Below are 14,958 nucleotides of genomic sequence, written 5' to 3'. Positions count from 1 at the left end.
CGGTGATGGGACTGCAACCACATCTGACTTGGTCTCGTACTCTCCCATGTAGGACGGTAGTGTTCTTAGCAAATGGGGTTGACTATCCATAGATTGTACAGATCCTTTGCCGCCCCAATACGATTGCACGTCTAGATTCATTTGAGATCCAGTCTCAAATTCCTCTATTAGTGGTAAAAACACTCCTCGTTCATCATCAGTCTTGTCTACTCGTCTTCTTAGGTCATCGGCTTCATTGGCCTCTCTGACTTGTTTCCACAATTCGTCAAGACCATCTATCTCTTTACAATCCTCACGTATAGCTTGGTGGAATCCCTCGGAAGAGTTATCCGTGGTATTCAGTACTATCCTTGGTTCTAATGCTGGGTCTTTGAGGTTTGGTCTATGCTCATGACTAGAATCTGGCTCTTTTAGTTCCTGGTTTGATGGGATTACTTGTGTAGGCATGACACGGATCACATCCTCAAGTTTTGCACCTGGTGGTTCTAGTAAAGCTTGGGCTGTTTGAATCATTTTATGGCACATTTCAAACCTTTGCTTTTCTAGTTCCGTATAGGGATATGTCATCCACCTGTGTTCTTGGGTTTGGTTGTTTTTGAGCCTCGCATCATAGGCTTTCAAGAGGGAATCTAATGTCTCATTAACCTTCTCTGCCAACACAGATCCTCCTAAACTAGCACTTCTCGGTTTCTCATCAGTGGATGGTTCTTCTAGAGGTTTAACCATCTGTGTAAGAGAAGGTGCCTCCTTTTCCTCATGTTGTTTTATTTTCTCCTCAGCTTCGGTAAGCTTTTCAGCTAGGGATTTTTGCTCTCGTTCCCTGCGTGCTTTCATCCTAGTCTTTCTAGCTTTCCAACTATTTCGTTTGCTCTTTGTTTTCTGACTAGGTGCGTCTGTCTTTGGTCCATCATCTGTCTTTGGACTCATGTCACCTTCCGTGTTCTTTGTCTCTGGATTCTCATCCGCTTTCTTTTGGGCTTGTGCTCTCGTAACCACTTGAACTGGTACAACATTTTCATTTTCTGAGCTACTAGGGAGCTGAACAATCCTTGATACATTTGTCGTGATTTTCCTGATTTGGTTTGGGTTTTTCGGGCAATCTGGGATCAAGTGAGTGATGCCACACTCAAGACAATAGGCATTTACTTCAGTGATCTCCGTATGAGGACATTGTTTGACCAAGTGGTTGTCACGACTTTTGTGACAATCTGTCTCTGGTTAAGGAGATTCTTTTAGCATTTCCTCTTGGTTATAAGCAAGCTTTGACCTAGATAAGCCGCTATTTGCAATGAATCGCAATGTCCTTTCGTCCATTTCATACCTTCTGTCTTTCGACTGAAACCTAGGAGGTGGAGGTTGTACCGGCCTCACCACTCCATGTGTTTCTCTCACATTTTGTTGCTTGGAAGGGTAGTACTCACTTTGGTTGCGATACCACATTGTCGCTGGTACTGGCGTTGGTTTATTTGATGCTTCCATCATTGGCATGTATCTCATGGCTACTACCGGCATTCTAGCACCTAGCAGCAGAGGTTGTTGTCCTAAGACAACCTGTGGCCTTAAAACTCCTACTGGTCCTCGCGCATTCCCCGTAATGTATCTAGGTGGAGTAGGTGCCTCTGGAACAGGTTGTACATACCTCTCCCTAGCATTTTCCATGCTATAATAGCACTCTTCCCCCGTATGGTTCATCCATTTTCTCTCAATTTCACACCACTTCGGCTCTCCCGAATCAAACCTTACAAGAGGAATCAACCTCTTGACCAAGTCATCGATAAGCTTTTATTGATCAATAGGTGCCGTTGGCTTGGCAATGGACTCACTTATCCGTGAAACACTGTGCTGAGAGGATGTGTCATCTCCTTGACTCTTTAAGTCCGTTTCTTTGTATGTCTCATAGTTATCCACTAGATAAAGAGCTTCTTTGATCAACTCATTTAGCGTCATCCTCCTTATCATATGCAAATCCTTCTGAAGGCCCGCATGTCTCATTCCCTGGATAAAGATCAGCATCATTCGTGCTTGCGTAGGTAATTCCGCTCTCGGACAGAGCTTAACATATCTCTTGAGCCGTAATGATGCTTTGCGTACTGATTCATCCTCTTTCTGTTTGAATCTATGGATTTGCGAGACCGTGTTGTGAGCAATGCCTTTTGGCGAGAATTCTTTAATAAACTCCTCAAACAGCTCATCTAGGGTCTCAAAATCCCATTTTTCCACCGAGTCGAACCATGTAGTTGCATCATCTTCTAGAGTCAATCCAAATCCCACAAATTGTGTCGCAAAATCTGAAACTTCCTCCGCTCTAATCACTCTTTTAAAAGCCGTTACGTGATCTCTCGGATCTTTATCTCCGGAGTATTTTCTGTTTACCCATTTCTGGACTTGGGATGGTCTAACTCGTCGATTGTCTACAAGTCTAACTAGAGACTCTCCCAATCCTTCTCTCGTTATCGCTCTTGAAGGGAATCCTACTGGCTATCTTCTTGGAATTCCTATAGGAATTCTCGTGTTTGGTGGAGGCATTTGTGGTCCTTCATTGACCAATATCCACCTCTTCAACAAGATGGGTCTTTATCAATTGCAAGTTTGGAAGATCCATTGTGCGAGGATATTCCTCTATCGTCGGGATCTCCAAGCTTGTGTAAGCTGCGTTTGAATCTAGGGTAGACATGATTTCTGGGCTTAATATATTTTTCTTGGTTCAAGTAGACTTAGTCCACTGTGTTCAAGTGCTTTGGTTAGGGAAAAAGTCGAAACTATGTCCAAAACCGCAACCGTTTCGTCACAATTCTCGCAAATTGTCGCTTTTAGACACCCCTAACTTGCGGATGAATTTTGAGGCCTCAAACGACGTTTTGCTCCAAGATCTATAGAGATACTCTCAGGCTACGTTTTGATATAAAAACTTTTCCAATACGATACCGTTTGTGAAAGTTATGGCCAAAACAGTGAAATGTAGTTTAGAATGGTCAAAATGAGTCCAAATTCAATTTTAAAAGAAGATTTGGGATCTCTGTGACACTTTGAACACTCTTGTATGGTCAAAAGTACAGTTGGACCCTAAAACTGGCCTGGAGACATCCTACGCATAGTATGTCTATATGCTCAGAATTTAACAAAATTTGGTCCAGAGACTCCCCTTAAGTTCAGCAACACAATGGTATGCTCAGAATTTCATTTGGACCTAACAATGGCCTTGAGACATCCTACGCGTAGGATGTCTTTTTGCTCAGAATGACTTGAAATTTTCACCCCAGCTTCTGCTTGATGTGCTGATCACAATGGTGTGCTCATAGGTTGGTTTGGAGCCCTAAATCAAGCTGGAGACATCCTACGCATAGGATGTCTTTTTGCTCTGTTTCAGCTCAAACTTGCACTGTAGCTTCCCCTTGATGTGCTTAACTCACAGCTATTTTCACTTTTTGATTCTGACACCTATAGGTTGGTCAAATGATCAAGAATCTGTTCCAAAAGCCTGATGTCTGTTCTGATAAATTTCCAAGTCAAATTAGCTCCAAATTGGACCAAATTTGACTAGGAGGCTTGCCTAAGGCTATATGACAGCATGGTATGGTCACAATAAAATTTTGGTTTCAGAATTATGCATTAGACATCCTACGCTTAGGATGTGTTTTTGCTCAGAATGAACTCAAACTTGGACCACGGACTCTCCTTCAGGTGCTGATCACTGTGGTATGCTCAAAATTAAGTTTGGAGTGCAAAATCACACATATGACATCCTATGCGTAGGATGTCTTTTTGGCCTGTTTGATCCCAGACTTGACCCAAAGCTTCCCCTTGATGCCAGCAACCCAGTGGTATGCTCAGATTTTGGTTTGGATTTCAAAAGTCCCAAATTTTAGCTGTTCTAGCCTTTTTCAGTCAAAATGCTAAAGTCTGTTCAATCTTCACTTTCACTGACCCAAATGAGATGAAATTTATCACATGCACTCAAAACATCATGTATAACATGCACATGAAGTCACCCTATGGTTTGGTCTCAAAAATTATGCCTTGGGCACAATTTGGGTAGGATGTCTGGCAATTCTCGTCTTTTGGATTTGATCTGTCAGAATTTGGTCAAATTTCCATTTTCTAGGTGAAAATAGGGTAGAACCTACCTTATGAACACATTGGTCAACTCAGAATTTCAAAAAAATTCCCAGATCACCCTGTAGACATCCTGCGCGTAGGATGTCTACTACTGATTTTTTGAGACTGAAGTGTCCCTGATGCTTCCTTATGCTCTCAGCAAGTGCAAGTATGCTTCACAATTGCAAAAACATGCAAAAATCACTCAATTTAAGCCTTTTCTGAAACTTTACGTTTTTTTGACTCCGCCTTTTGGCTTTTGGTCAACAAAAATAGGGAAAAACACCCAAGTCAATATGTTACTAGGGTAAAACCTACCCTCTGAACCCAGTGGTGCAGTCAAAATTTTCAAATTTGGTCTCCAGAATCCCCTTGAGACATCCTACGCGTAGCATGTCTATGTTTACAGAATTGCAGGTTTTCTTCACAGAACCCTTGCGAATGCTCTTTTATATGCACAGCATCAGTCAGTCATACAAAAATGTCCACAAAAGCTTGTTTAATGCATTTTTACCCTCAAAAGCACACTTTTCCGTGATTTCAAATGCAATCAAGCACTTTAGCAAATAATTCAGTGTTGAATAGCTCTAGATCAGAATCAGATCACTTACCTAGAGCTACTCCTACAAATTATATGGGGTTTTGCATCTATGAGTAGAAAAACGCTTCACTGCCACACACAGACTAGTAAACGCTTTTACCACCTCACAAATCACTCGACCACCAACAACTACTCTAATCCACAGATGCTAACTAAACCTATCTAGTTGCAGACCCTCTGCAAGACACACGCTTCCTGGCTATCCACTTGATCGCGGAATATCCTCTTCCGGATCCACTTAAGAAAAATGCTTTCTTTAGCCGAAACTAAATCAAGCAACCATCACACGAGTGTTAGTAGGAAACCTACTTAGGTCCTTGTGTCCCTGGCAGCGGCGCCAATGTTGGACGGGAGAGACTCACACACCCATAAAGTGTATGCAAACACTACCTAGATCAACATAATATCAATCGAGGACACAGATGACACGATAGGCACACGGAGGAAATCTCTTAAGCTTGTCAGGATGAGACCATCCTACACATACAACACTCAGGAAGGCCAACTAAACCACAATCAAGAACCTCACAGATCTCAACTACACCACCTAGCCACATACACACATGCGGAAGGTAACTCACCTAAGCATGCCAGATTCATACAAAACTTAAGGAACACCATCCCCTCGGTCCCCCCTCCAAAAAGGCTTCGTATTATAGCTTCTCCCATCAAAGGAGAATTTTGTACAATACAATCTTTTTTTTCCTTGACGAAACTCATTGGTGCAATGAAGATGGAAGCTTCATGCAGTAGATTATGCTTGAAAAACATACCTAGTGTCCCTAGCCTCAGTCCCAAGACCTCACACACCTTCAAAAATGGTAAGAGCTAGCAAGGATTGATGAAAGATTGACAGGAAGAGATGTTTCTTATGAAAAAGAAGTATTCTCCTCACATAATCACTATAATAGCATAGCTTAGCTTATTAATTAGCATGATAGAGGAGATGAGCATGCCATTGAAGCTTGGCTCTTGGTTGGATTTGCATTCCATAGACAAGAGTTGTTGGTGTAGGCCTCTACTTCTCACTGCTCGGAGAAGAAGATGGAGTTCTTTATCAACACATGAGTTGTGTGTGTGTGTAGCAAAGTTGGTTAGTTTTAAAAAATGCCAACTCTCTCTCTACTTGGTCAACCCCTCTTCCAAAAAGCTCTTGCTAGCTTCCCATTGGCTCCTGGAGAGCTTGCCCAATAACAATTTAGAAGCATAATTGATAGCCTTGTGATATCTGTACACATTTTTCCTTTTGTAAAAGCTTAAGGTAATTAAAAAATTTATTTAAAATCTCATTGGACCTTTTAGTCTTCTGGCCAATAGGAATCAAGCAAGCCATTGGGCTGCTGGATTCTCATTGAGGGACCCCTTGGTAGACTGTCCAATAGTCTTCTAGGGAGCTTAATTTCTATTGTTTCTTCTATCAAGCATCTTTAAATTGATTAGACTAATTTTACTCTAGCCTAATTCTCATTGGTCCACCTCTATGGCCATCCAATAGGATTTGAGGGGAGATTGGGGGCAGGGATTTTAATTACGCGATGACGCATTTTGTTAAATGGTAATTATTGTTGTTATTATCACTATTTTTTTCATGTTAATAACATATCTAATGTCATGACCTACGAAAACCGGTAGAAAACGTAGAACCGGCGGGACAACCAAGAATCCTGGCAGGCCCGGCGGGTTTAATATGAAACGCAGGGGGCCCGGTGAGACAAGCAAGAATACCGCCGGGCCCGTCATGTACCCCCTCCATATTTGGCGGCTCTATATAACCCTTTTATAGACATCACATCACATCACCTCTTCCTCTAAATTTGCTCATCCTTTAAAATTTAGAAGAAAAACTAAAGGTAAAAAAACGAATAGTCTTTAAAAAAAATTAAAACTTAATGTAGCTCTGATCATGGATCATTAGTTCTTTTTTGGACTGAACTGATTCTTGAAAAGGGATAGAAAGGTGAATCTTTGGGTCGATATCTCTACTTTTGGGATGGACTAATCACATGTTTGATTCACCGCTGTATTTGCTTGCTATTCCGATTAGAGCTCCAATCATGGGTCATTAGTTCTTTTTTGGACTGGACTGATTCATGAAAGGAGGTAGAAAGGTGAATCTTTGGGTCGATATCTCTACTTTTGGGATGGACTGATCACATGTTTGATTCACCGCTGTATTTGCTTGCTATTTCGATTAGAGCTCCAATCATGGGTCATTAGTTCTTTTTTGGACTGGACTGATTCATGAAAGGAGGTAGGAAGGTGAATCTTTGGGTCGATATCTCTACTTTTGGGATGGACTGATCACATGTTTGATTCACCGATGTATTTGCTTGCTATTTCATTTAGAGCTCCAATCATGGGTCATTAGTTCTTTTTTGGACTGGACTGATTCATGAAAGGAGGTAGGAAGGTGAATCTTCGGGTCGATATCTCTACTTTTGGGATGGATTGATCACATATTTGATTCACTGTTGTATTTGCTTGCTCATATTTGAGTAGATTGAGGTTTATTCCCTTTAGGCTTCACTATTACGCTTGTGTGTGATATTGATTATAACACTAATGTTTGGTTTGAATAATACTTGAAAGAAGAGATAGCATAGTGAGCTATGTTTATTGGTATTGCAGGCATCCAATAAGTATGTCTTCCACCGGGAATGTGAGCGGTGATGTTGGTGTCTCAAGCCTGGCTTCCTTGAGGAGACCTCCTACCTCGATGCCAGGTCTTGCTTCGCAGGGCACCACTTTGCAGGGCAAGCGAAAGGCAGGTGGAAAAAGTCCACGACCCGAGTGGAATTTTGCTACAAATTTAAATAAGTATCAAGATTGGAAATGTAACTTTTGTGGCGAAGAGAAATCTGGAGGAGCACCAAGAATAAGGGATCATTTGCTAGGTCACAATACCAGAATCCAAGGAGGAAAGTGCAAGGGCTTAGGTGCAGAAGAAGCAGCTATGCACTTAAAAGCTTTAATTGGTAAGCTAATTTCCACGAGCAAAAGATCAAAACTCTCTACTTTCAACCATCACACCCCGATATCGATAAGATCAAACCAAGACGAGGGATCATTGGGTGTAACTCCCATCAATGGAAGCACTCAAAGCAGGGAACCAACTTCTCATATCGATGGAACTACACCTCCAAACCATGGATCTCCTGACTTTCAGGTAGGATCGTCAAAAAGTAGACAGGTTAGCTTATAGACGAGCTTCAAAACGCTTGCCTTAGAAGAAGCACAACTTGCACTAGCTAAAGCCGTCTATTTCTCGGTCAATCCTAGAGTTCACCTCTTTCCATTGTGTACCCACTGGGTTGGCCCACTGGGAGCAACGAGTTGCAATTCGAGCGGTGTCATTCACTCCACCGCCTTGACACATGGATCTGAGACGCTCAAAAGCACGCTTAGCCCTTTGATTATCATTATCCATATCCTGATTAAACACTATACTTCAGTTACGGCATACAAAATTAATGATAATCAATTGCTATTAGAGTAACCACCATTTTACGACAATCAATTGATATAGGAATAACCACCATCTTATGACAATCAACTGATATAAGAGTAACCACCATTTTTTAAATCAATGAATGACAATCAGTGATTCCACGTGGCTTATTGCTTGAAACTTAAGAGAGAAAAAAAAACTCATAGAAATTTGTTGTCTATTGAAATATAACAAAGTGTTTTTATTACTCATACATCATCCATGGCGCATAAAACCCAAATGTTAAAAGTGCTTTCATAAGTCAAAAGTCTCAGAAAACCCTGCTTCATAAAGTACATCATATATCCATCAAAAAAAGGCTACACCCATTTCAAAGGGAGGGCATAAGCATCATTCTGGCTGGGCTTCAAATCTTTCTAATTCTTCATCCAAAGTTTCCAAGGTCTTTCTCTCTGTGGATTTCTTCCTCACCCAACCTTCCACAACAATCCTAGATATGGCTTGTACCTCCACTGAAACCTTATGTTTGAACCAATCTGTGATGTAGTAGTCAGAGAACTCTCCACAAAACTTACAAAATTGCCATATCACCCATCCTATGGCGTACACATCTCTGGCCTTGGTCCATGGGCACAGGTGATTGCCATCTAGTAACTCAGGAGCTCGCCAAGGATGAAGCTTTTGCCAATTTTCATCGGTATTGTTGGTCTTTTGTGTCTCTAAGCCAACACGCAGAGCCAATCCCCAATCAATTATTCCAATACGGGGAGTGAGATCCTTGGTAAAGTCCAACATGATGTTCCATGGATGGAGATCATTGTGGATCACTCCCTCGTCATGTGCGAATCACAATGCCTTCACCAAGGCATGGATCAACGAGGGAGCATGATTGCACATGCTCTTGATACGTGTTTTCTGGTCTTCAGAGGGCTGCTCCCATTTAAAGTCTGCAGGGATCTTTCCTTTCCCCTCTTGATGCGCTACAAGCGTCGTGAAAGAGCTATGTGGATGGGGCACTGTCTCCATAAGATCACCTAAAGTTCCCCCATTGAAGTAGGGGAATATCGGAAACTATGGCAACGTTACAGAGTGGGAAATCCTCCTCACAATCCCTCTATGGTTGAAATCTACCCCACTTTCTGATGCAAAGATTTTCCACTGATGCTTGGCCTGTCCTTTGAACTCCTTGGCACAATAAGTATTCGTTGTAGGAAGGAAACTGATCCCTTTGATTTGAACTTGCCACCCTATGCCATAAGCCCCTGACCCAAGTTTCTTGATCTTCTTAATGGACTTATTTGGAATGCCCAGAGTCATACTACATTCAGAATTGTATATACTGCTCTCCAGGTGACTGGCAGAAGCAGTAGAACCCGATGTTCCCTCAATGGCAGCCTCCTCAATAAACGGTTCTTCAACTTGGCTGCTCCCTACAACTCTGGTGACAGCCATTCACATTTTCTTGCTTAGGCCAAACTGTGTGTCTATGTGGGATGCTCGCCTTGACCTCTCCTTCTCAGCTCTCCATCTAGTGTTCCAATGCTCTGGATTACCCTTGTCTACTTCTTGAGGGCATTCCTCTTTCAAATCAGAGGCCACCTTCGGCAAATTGCCCACCCAACTGCTCAGTAATGAGTTTATTGATTCGGTTGTTTTGTCTGGATATAACAACAACATTTTGCGGGAAATCTCACTGTATAATGATTGCAATGTAGACTCATCTGCAACAATCTACGCTATATCTTCGGGATCTAGGGCACTGACGATTGTAATCAACAGTTGTCTAATTTTCTTTTTGAACTCTATCATTGAAGTAGTAGAAGGATCCATTTTGCCTACAATGGTATTATTGCAAACAACACATCGTGAAATATAACTATGTGCCACTGCATTTAGATCTTTTCTACGTGAAAGAAAAAGTGCAATATAGACCATAGATCTCGTACGCTTTTGTAGTGACACACCTAATCGCAATTGCAACCATGTGCCAATGCCTCACCGTACGACAACTTACAAACAGATGCTCCTGTCATTCTAGCAGCAACACACCTAGTCGCAATTGCAACCATGTGCCGAAGCATGAATGACTGGGAGCAACATAAAACATAGTCACCCTACGCTTTTGCAATGACACACCTAGCCGCAATTGCAACCATGTGCTAGTGCATCCACACACGGTGACTTCTTTCAAACAGATGTTCCTGTCATTCTTGCAGCAACACACCTAGTCGCAATTGCAACCATGTGCCGAAGCATGAATGACTGGGAGCAACATAAAACATAGTCATCCTACGCTTTTGCAATGACACACATAGCCGCAATTGCAACCATGTGCCAGTGCATCCACGCACGGTGACTTCTTTCAAATAGATGCTCTTGTCATTCTGGCAACAACACACCTAGTTGCAATTGCAACTATGTGCCGAAGAATGAATGACTGGGAGAAACATAAAACATAGTCATCCTACGATTTTGCAATGACACACCTAGTCGCAATTGCAACCATGTGCCAGTGCATCCACGCACGATGTCTTCTTTCAAGATTCAAGCATATGAAGCATTATCAAATTATTTGAGCACACATTCATGCATTAGATGCTACCGTCAATCTAGCAGCAACACACCTAGTCGCAATTGCAACCATGTGCCGAAGCATGAATGACGGGAAGCAACATAAAACATAGTCATCTTGAGTTTTTGCAATGACACACCTAGCCACAATTGCAACCATGTGCTAGTGCATCCACGCACGGTGACTTCTTTCAAACAGATGCTCCTGTCATTCTAGCAGCAACACACCTAGTCGCAATTGCAACCATGTGCCGAAGCATGAATGATTGGGAGAAACATAAAACATAATCACCCTACGCTTTTGCAATGACACACCTAGCCGCAATTGCAACCATGTGCCAATGCATTCACGCACGGTTACTTCTTTCAAACAAATGCTCCTGTCATTCTAGCAGCAACACACCTAGTCGCAATTGCAACCATGTGCTGAAGCATGAATGACTGGGAGCAATATAAAACATAATCATCGTACGCTTTTGCAATGACACACCTAGCCGCAATTGCAACCATGTGCCAGTGCATCCACGTACGATGATTTGATAAGAGAAATTTTAAACCTTTAAGTTTTAACACAAAAAACTCAAAAAACATCAATTAAATAAGAAGGGTTTAAAAAGTTATTGCTACACTGCTTTGAGAATGTGGAAAGCTTCCAGAAATTTTGGTGAAGACTTTTCAATGTAGCTCTTTTGTGAAAAGACAAGCACCAACGTCACCTTTATATAGCCACGGCGGGCCTGGCGGGCAAATAGCTTAACCGGGCGTGACCGCCGGGAAGATTCACTAGCCCGGCGGGCCCGGCGGGCTATGAGCCGGTCTCCAGGTCTCCCAGGTCTCCCTGGAGGTCAAAAAAGATGAATGTCAATTGACAAAATATTTGTTATTTTGCATTTCTATTGTTATTAACCTGAAATTATAGTGTGATCACGTCATTTTGAAATCCCTGATTGGGGGCAACTAGGCTAGGAGCCTTCCATGTGTCCATTCTTCCCTTTGGGGAGAGCTTGAGTGTGTGTGTGTGTGTGTGTGTGTGTGTGTGTGTGTGCGCGCGCGCGCACGTGTGTTTCTCTCTCATCCCCTACTATTAGGGCTCGCCCCCTCCTTCCTAGGGATGTGGGAAGACTTTTAGTCTTCCCATAACCATCCAATTTTTCCCACCTTTAGCCATTGGACTTTTTAATTAAATTTAGAAACTTTAGCCTATGGAAGTCTTAATGAAGATGAACCTTAGGTCTTTTAAGCTCCATTGATGCACATTGCTATTTTGCAGACTGTCCTCCTTTGGATCCCTCCTGAGACCGGTCTAGCAGTCTTACCAATATACTAGCTTTTACTTCCCTAGTACCTCCCCATATTAAATGATCAGTTTAACATGAGAAAATCATTTGGGAGAATTAGATATTAGTTTTTATGACAGAATCTATGTGGTAGTTATGGAAGATCAAAAATCATAAAGTTGTCCACCTACAATTTGGGGAGAAAAGTGTATCCTTTGACCACTCTTACACCTCTCTTACACACCCACCATTCTTGCACACATGGCATGCACCTCTCAATCTCATGGCAAATAAAGAGGCCCTCCTAGACCCCGTCCTCTTCCTATTGTTGATTCTAATCTGAATTCGAAGAAATGGAATCTAGGGAGAGAACTAAAAGATTATTGGTCCATGTTAGACCATAATCAAGTGGCCATTGATAGTTTAAAGGAGGCCCACAATGTAATGATGCAATCAATTATTTATGGAGAATTATATCTACCAGTCTCTGGTAGATATCATAGAAGGATGAAGCAGAACATTGATACCATCTGCCTACAGGTCTTTCAGGCATTGCGTGATCACAAATTTGTTATCAATGTCAAAAAGAGCTAATTTTTCTTATCGGAGATACACTTTCTAGGACATATCGTCTCAGCAGTAGCTGGAGTACAGATTGACCCGACCAAGATTGAGACTATCCACGATTGGCCAAATTTGAAGAATGTTCATGAAGTTAGAAGCTTCTTGGGCTGAGTGCTATTATGCACCTTTTACGGGTCCCCGCGGCATCGGCACCACCTTGAAAGATGTAAAGAGTGACTTCTTTGGACCAAGACTCAAAAAGGATGTGAACGACTTTGGTCACAGTTGTTTGGTATGCCAAAAGGTCAAGTTTGGCAAGCATAAGACACAAGGATTACTACAGCCTTTACCCACTCCCACCCTCCCTTGGGAAAGTATTGCAATGGATTTCATTTTTGATCACCCGAAGACACAGAGTGGACATGATGGCATTTGATCTCCCAAAGACACATAGTGGACATGATGGCATTTGGGTTGTCATCGATAGATTTAGCAAGCAACCTCACTTCATTCCAGTGAAGAAAAAAATCAAGCCGGAGTATTTAGCGATATTGTTCATTGCACATGTTTTTCCACTACATGGCATGCCTGAGACAATAGTCTCCGACAGAGATCCCCAATTCATGATTTTGTATTGGAGGGCTATTGGGGAGAACATTGGCACACGGTTGCAGTTCTCATCATCATTTCACCCACAGATAATCGGGCAATCTGAGATTGCAAATTCAATTGTTCTGGATTTATTGAAGTCTTACATCTCTAATTAGAAGACCTAATGGGATTTTTTTACCTTTGGTGGAATTTGCCTACAACAACATGATTTGCTCTTTAACAGCGGGGAAGACACCATTTGAGATCATTGAAGGTGCTCCGAAGGTTCCACCCTTTCTTAGCACCAAAGATAAGATTTTTGAAGCCGACCAATACACGAGGGACTTGGGCACTGTATTTGCCAAGGATCGGGACACTTGAGCGAAATCTCAAGAACGACATTAGAAGGCAACATATCGATATTGACAAGATTTGAAATTAAAGGAAGACGATTGGGTGCTCTTACGTTTTGAGAAGGCACACCTAAGAAAACCAAAAGGAAAGAAGCGGCTTTTTCCAAATTTTAGCATGAGATATTATCCCCTTTCTAGATAAAAGAAAAGATAAATGATGTCTCCTTTTGACTCAAGTTGCCCGATACTTGAAAGATTCACAGTGTATTCTATGTGAGTCTATTAAAGCCTTTTAAAGGTGATGTGATAGTAGATGGGGAGACACATGAGCAACCCGAAGTGGAGGAAAGCAAGGAGAACTTGCTCCATAACAGATTTTGGGACACAAAGACAAAAAGATAAAAGGTTAAGTGACGAGGCGGTTCTTGGTTAAATTCAAGAACTATCATGCATTGGGTGCGAAGTGGATGGAGGAGGAGGACCTAGCGGATATTCCTTAGATTTTGGAACTTTACCTTGAAGCATTCGGTTTAGCATAGTCTACTCTGATAGAACCCCGAATTCAGTAAGGGTGGATCTAGTGCAATGGGTTTTCACAAGAGGGGAGTTACTCCGTTCCTTTGCCAATAGATTATCCCGATTTTTGAAGAAGTTCAGTGATGGCCCCTTTGGGTTTCAGGGATACTAATGGGCTGACCAGTACTCTGTTGTATGACTTTATGACACGGAATTCCCAAAAATGAATAAGATTAATTTGTACTCTCTCACTTGACTTGTTTGAGTGCCAAAACTGAAAGATGAAATGACTCTAGCATTTCGGTCTAATAAATCTCTATAGACATGATCGCAATAAGGATTAGTTAATAAAGCATCAGTGAGGTCTAGACTAGATCTAGATGCGATTACTAAGTATGTTGCTGGCAGTTATGTCTAAGATTTGGAATGAATTTTTTTGTGATTTGTCATGTGATGTCGTGTGATGTGACTGTCATTTTGTACATGTGTTAGATGTATCGTGTGTACTGCATCGGTACTAATAGTCAGTGTCTACTAAGACAGTTTACGGCCTCTGTCTGTTTTGCAGGTGTAATCGAGGGCAATTACAATTCTTTCAAGAGGGGGGTATGTCACAAACTGATGATGTGGTAGTGCGTGGAAACACACACACAACACGGAAGTGATGACGTGGCTATCAGTACAGATTCTTGCAATATACGTTGGCCAGGTGACATGGCAGCTGTACAAAAGCTCATAATTTATGTTGACTTGTTGATGGGCAGAACGTACGGATTTTTGTAATTTACGTTGACTTACTGATGTGGCAGAGCGTACAGATTTTTGCAGATTATGCTGATTGCTTTTTGTTGGCAGATTTTAGACCTGTTGTTTTTGGGACATTATTGCTTTTGAGTTTGAAGCCTTTGGGCCTCTGCTTTTAGCATCCCTTGTAACTCTTTA

General features: G+C 41.9%; 1 protein-coding gene across 4 annotated transcripts in view; it reads left to right on the top strand.

Moving 5' to 3' along the window:
• LOC147449038 (MADS-box transcription factor 6-like) overlaps positions 1 to 14,958 on the top strand; it is a 146,158-nt gene that overhangs the window by 126,560 nt on the left and 4,640 nt on the right. The gene's annotated exons all lie outside the window — the stretch shown is intronic.

This window comes from Adiantum capillus-veneris, chromosome 10, assembly GCF_014529385.1.
Source record: "Adiantum capillus-veneris isolate H3 chromosome 10, ASM1452938v2, whole genome shotgun sequence".
In the NCBI taxonomy this organism is placed as follows: Eukaryota; Viridiplantae; Streptophyta; class Polypodiopsida; order Polypodiales; family Pteridaceae; genus Adiantum; species Adiantum capillus-veneris.
Note: the sequence above shows the minus strand (reverse complement) of the source record. Positions and strands in the feature narration are given on the sequence as shown.